Source organism: Orcinus orca, chromosome X (assembly GCF_937001465.1).
Source record: "Orcinus orca chromosome X, mOrcOrc1.1, whole genome shotgun sequence".
NCBI classification, from domain to species: Eukaryota; Metazoa; Chordata; class Mammalia; order Artiodactyla; family Delphinidae; genus Orcinus; species Orcinus orca.
The window spans coordinates 12,570,762-12,576,761 of NC_064580.1; the positions used below are offsets into that span (position 1 = coordinate 12,570,762).

Here is a 6,000-nt window from a genome sequence, read left to right on the forward strand (position 1 = left end):
TACCGGCTTTCAAAGACTTAGTCCAGAAAAAAGAATGCAAAATATCTCAACAATATTCAGTTTGATTACAAGTTGAAGTAATTTTTCAATATACTGGGTTAAATAAAATATATTATTAAAATTAATTTGGCCTACTTTTTAATGGGGCTACTAGAAAATTTTTAATTTTGTATATATATATAAAATATACTAATAAATTATGTATTTCTATTGGACAGCACTGTTCTAAAAGCACACATTTCTTCCTGCCGTTGCTTCTAAATCCTATTGTGACGCTGCTCCTGAAAAATCTGAGAGTTCAGATTTCTAACAGGTGTGTCCTTCAATCACCAGGCCACTGGTTCTCAACCCTGGTTGCACATGGAAATCACGCTGGAGACCTGTTAAAAATTACTGATGCTTGGACATCCATCGGCAAAAACAAAGCAACAAAACTCTAGACCTAAATCCCACATCTTATACAAAAATTGACTCAAAATGGATCAACAGAGTTCAATGTAAAATGTCAAACTATAAACTTGTAGAAGAAAACATAGGGGAAGAGTTTCAGGATCCAGCGCTAGGCAGCAAGTTCTTAGACTTTATACCGTAAGCGCCATCCATAAAGGGAAAAATGGATAAATTGGACTCATGAAAATTAAAAGCTTTTGTTCTGTGAAAGCCCACTGAAGAAGACAAACTACAGACTGGGAGAAAATACTGGCAAACCGCATATCTAGACTACCCAGAGAAGACGCAAACTCAACAGTAAAAATACAAATCATCTAATGAGAATATGGGCAAAAGACATGAACAGATATTTCACTGAAGGAGGATACAGAGACGGCAAATCAGCACATGAAAAGACATTCAACATCATCAGCCATTAGCGAAATGCAAACTAAAACCATTGCGCTGGAATCTACAATGATCTCAATACAAATTTCAATTTTAAAAAGTACTACCACCCCCCTTCCCATCCTCCCACTCCTCTAGACTCTGATTTAAGCGGTCTACAGTATGGCCTGGGCATTGAGAGTTTAAAATCTCCCCTCGTGATTTTAACATGTGGCTAAGGTTAAGGACAATTCTTCGGGGATGAAGAATGTAGCTTAATAGGAATTGATAAAATAGAGCCTGAAGGGAGGTGAGGGAAGGTACTGACTTGGAGCTTTCTGATTGAGGGTTATCTTCACACTGAGTCCCCGAATACGAGAACAAGGCTTGTTCTCAGGATGTTTTATGTTCCAGCATTAATGTCTAGCCAGAGACACAGCTATTTCTATCCACTGGAAAGAACAGGATTTGGGCAAACTGACCAGGTGGGATTAAATTGTGATGCCTTCTTATATTCTCTCACCTTCTGAAACCGAGCGGCGCCCTGTGAGGCTCCCAGGCATGGAGGCCTCTTTTTGGTCCCCCTTTCTTGTAGGCAAGACACCAGCCTCCATGACCTTCCCTGAGTTCCAAAGGACACATTAGAACAGTTCCTAGTCAAGAGAGGGACAGCCAGGAAAACCCCTGAGGCAAGATTAAAGGGACCAGAGAAGCTCATCAAGGTTAGAAGACCCACCACCTGAGACCCTGCACACACCCTCATCTTGTCAGCAACCCCACCCTTGGGAAGCATTGCTATAAAACTCCTCCTCAAATCCTCCTGGGTTGGGACACATAGGTTTTCGAGGCAGGAGCCTGCTGTGTCCCCCTTTGCCTGGCAAAGCAATAAAGCCATCCTTTACTACTTCACCCAAACCTCTGTCTCCAAGATTCGATGTGGCACCGGTGTACAGAGAGGCTGTACTCTTTGGCACAAAGATTATTTTGAGAGACAGCAGGCACAGGAGACGTTCTGAAGACAGAGTAGAAGTTACCTTCTTGTAAGGGGCATTTACATTTACAAGGGAAGTCTCTATTTGTAAGGGGGTCTCCCTCTGTCTACCAGGAAGAGAAAGATGACTCAATCACCAGAAACTCATCAATGGAGAAGGCACTGCCTTAGTAACAAAACTTACCCTTGTTTACCGTGCTTTTCCTGGTCACCTCCCATAACTGGACTCCCTCTCCCACCACTTTTCTTTTGTCTTTAGCGGAAGGTGGTATTTAAGGTGGTGACTTAGGCCATCTCGAGGCCACCTCAAGGAGTTACTCATCCTCCTTGGGTATTTCCCATGTATACGTGAGGTATACATGTCAATAAACTTCTCTTGGTATTTCTCTTGTTAATCTTTTATCACAGGGTCTCAGCTAAGAACTCGGAAGGGTTGAGGGAAATTATTTTTCCTCCCCTACAGCAAGGAAATTTGAGGATCACTGTTTTAGGCCACTGGCTCTCAACCTTGCCTGCAAGTTGGAATGACCTATGGGACCTTTTCAGTATCCTGACGCCTGATAGCCAAAGACCCTGATTTAATTGCTCTGGGGTGCGGTGAGGTCAGCTGGAGTTTTAAAGCTCCCCGAGGGCTTCTAACATGGAGTCAAAATCGAAAACCACTAGTTTAAGTATTCATCTTCGCTTATCTTCAACAACGACATCCTTACGGAGCAGGACCCTGTGGAGCTCCTGGGCACGAAAGCCCTTCCGTGTCCCCCATTTCTTGATTACAGGCAATAGGCTTCATTCAGCCCCCCTGACCTTCCCTGAGTTCCACCAGGTCGGTGCTAATTAGGGAAGGAAGGGGATGCAGAGACAAGGCAGGAACAGTCAAGAGAAACAACAGTGCAGCCTTGGGGCAGGGTCCTGGTTCCCCTCAAGGGACACACACACATAACAATATCTTTGAGCTGTTTTGCAGATGCTGAAACTCCACCAGGTGAGAGAAGTTAACTGCATGCTGCCCACAAGCACGTAGACCCCAGACCAGCTGGAACCAGAAGGTTGATGATGCTGCCGCCCACTTACCTCCCCACCAGCCAATCAGAAGAACGTCCACGAGCTGATCACACCCTCTGTGAACCATTACTATCAAACTGACTACCCCCTCCAGGTGGGGACACACAGTTTTGAGGGCATTAGCCTGCTGTGTCCCCCTTTGCCTGGCAAAGCCATAAAGCTATTCTTTTCTACTTCACCCAAAACTCTACCTCCAAGATTTAATTCGGTGTGGGGGTACAGAGGCTGGATTTGGCTTCAATATCAGCTGTGTTTAGGCACACAGGATTCAAGAGTGAATGCTTTCATAGGTAGGAGAAAACCTTACAGGCTGGGGGGTGGGAGAGAACCCTGTCTGTTTCTCCAAAATCACTGATTACCTGTTTTTAAGGCTGGGCAACTTTTGCCACTTAGCCTCATTACCAGAGCATAGCACAATATCCCCTTTCCCTTGTGAAATGGATTCACCTAACCTGAGCTCACAAGACCCTTCCCAACCACCCATCCAATGGCCGTGTAAATTGCCTAAGTCAGTGGTTCTCAATTTGCTGCGTTTTAGAATCTCCTGGAGACTTTAAAAAAATACCGATGCCTGGCCCCCACCCACAGATGGCCTGATGTAACTGGTCTGGGGCACAACCTGGGCCTTGGGTTTTTGTTTTTGTTTTTGTTTTTTGCCGTGCCGCAAGGCTTGTGGGATCTTCGTTCCCCAACCAGGGATTGAACCCAGGCCCTCGACAGTGGGAACGTGGAGTCCTAACCACTGGACCGCCAGGGAATTCCCAGGGCCTTGGGATTTTTAAGAGTCTCCACGGATCCTAAGGTTCAGCTAAGTTTGAAAACAACTGATCCAACTGAGATTTGATTTAGTGTTGGGAAACTGACTTTGCACCAAAAGATCCTACCAAAAATAGCCAACAAGGCAAGCAGGCATGCAGAATGTGTCGTATGTTCAAGCTAAGGACTCCTAAACAATGTGGTGAAGCGTTCATAAACGCAACAGAGAATGCTTGTAGGTGAATCATTCCTGGGAACACCTTATTCCAAATCTAAATCGCCCCCTCCCACAGCTAAGAGCCCTACAGTGTGTCAGAGTCTCTGGCATGATCTACGCAGAGTTCACGTGCATGCCCAGTTCTACAGATGTGAAGGCAAAGTAGTTCTTCTGCAAAACAGTGACTCTCAACTCATCAACTCTCTACCTCCCGGTGGGCCAATGTTATACCAACATCAAATGCAAATTAGAGATAAACAAATTTAAGTCCTAACTGCCTCTACCTCATCTCCCGAGGGGGGCCGGTGTTTGTGATCACACGTCCAAAGCGGTGTGCCACCTGCGGACTGTCATTTTCATCAGACGTGCCTAATGACAGCTTCATTTTGAAGCTGTCCGCCAGCATTCACTCCTAGGTTCCACAGTAGTGGAAGACATTTTCCCCAGTTAAAATATCCTCTCTGCCCCTTTTCAGAGGACACTTTCAGTTTCCAGATGAGCATCCGAGAGAAGATGCCACCCCTGGCAGCAATCTTTAGGGAGATTTGGAAGAGAAGTTTAACTAAATGTCATAAGAGAGAATCGGGTGTTTTGCACTGTGGTTAAAAGTCCATCCTCTGCCTGCAAGGGATGAATGCCAGAAGATGAGTCACACCGAGTGGGATGTGAATGTGAATAGCAAGGAACAGCATGTAACAGGGGCCTTCTGAACCATGGCTAAAGGCAGACAAGTGGGATGAAATCTCGCTGCCTCAGATTTTCTTGGGCTGAGCCATCTGGAAGCAAACACACAGAACATCTGGGAGACACTGTGGTGGTTCCGCCCAGCTGAGCCCCCTGGAAGCTCTCACCACATGCAGATGGAGATGTGGACTCGAGGAAAATGCGGGTTAGAAGGAAAATGTTACTTCTAAACGTCCCACTGGTTTGACATGGTCCTCTTCCCACACAAAGGGCAGTCTGTCCTGGGGTAAACAGATGACTCAACCAGGGAATAGAATGACTCTGTTAGGTTCAGCCGGGAAGCTCAGGAGATTCTGCTGGCAAACCTGTGTCTCCAGGTTACAGCCAGAAATAGAGAGACGAGAAGCAATTGCATTTCATGAAGCCCACTGGCTTTTCCGTACTGAGTTTCAAATTCCAGTACAATTAAAAATCTATACAAGTGGTTCTCACACTTCAGCGTGCATCAGAATCCCCTGGAGAGCCTGTTAAGATGCACCCCCAGTGTCTCAGTGTTTCTGGTTCTGCAGGTCTGTGCTAGAGCCTGAGAATTTGCATCTCTAACAAGCCCCCAGAAGATGCTGATGGCCCAGGGATCATACTCTGCGAGCCACTGCTCTGAGGACAACTCTGGGTATTTTTTAACCACAAAGGATGACTTACACATGACTCTGAGCGCTTACACCCAAGTACCTCTTTCTTTGTAGATATTTGGGACCCCAGCAGGTCAAGTGAGCACAGGATTTGGAGTCACATGGAAGATGCTGACTGTGGATGCCCGTGATGTGACTGGTGCGACAGCAACTTCTGGTTTCATAAACAAAACAGCAGCTGACTGCAAAACAAGAAAAATAACATTAAACAACTGCTGGGAGCATAAAGGGAAATACCAAACCCCACATGCAGAATGCAGAGTGTGTGTGGGACTGGGGAAGGACTCAGAAGATGAAGGGATGTTATTTTGTGGATGAGATGCTCATCTTTTATATGGAAGACAGAGCAGCCTTGAGAGATGCAGCAGGAGGGTTTTGGTTATTTATTTACTAATTTCATGATTATTGATGCCCGCTGGGTGCACAGGGTTGTGCTGAGTTACACATCTGAAAGAATATCATAGTTGGGAGGTTTGTGATGTTGGGATATGGTGCCAGTGGAAGTGGAGTTCATCTTCCCTGAAGATTTAAATTTGGGCCTTGACCACTGTTTATTGGTCAGCCAGAGCTGGTTTTAGTCAGACTGGCCTAGATGCAGGAGAATGGATTTAATGATGTCTCAAGTGCTATTTCTTCTTTAGGTAAAGAGAGCATGTAATGGAAAGTCAGCGCTTCAAGGGGAAGCTCTGCTATGTCCATAGCTCACCTTTCCCCATGATCTCATTCTGAGTCTATGAAAGCCATTTAACAACTCTGTAAGCTGGAGGTAACTGATAGCAAAA

The 6,000-nt window shown here is 45.5% G+C and overlaps 1 long non-coding RNA gene across 1 annotated transcript in view; it reads right to left on the reverse strand.

Moving 5' to 3' along the window:
• The window catches only part of LOC117201229 (uncharacterized), a 31,363-nt gene extending 25,969 nt beyond the window's left edge, over nucleotides 1-5,394 (reverse strand). Inside the window, exon 1 of the long non-coding RNA XR_004483228.2 lies at nucleotides 5,259-5,394. This is a non-coding gene — a long non-coding RNA (uncharacterized LOC117201229). The remainder of the gene's footprint in view (nucleotides 1-5,258) is intronic.
• Nucleotides 5,395-6,000: the final 606 nt, after the last annotated feature.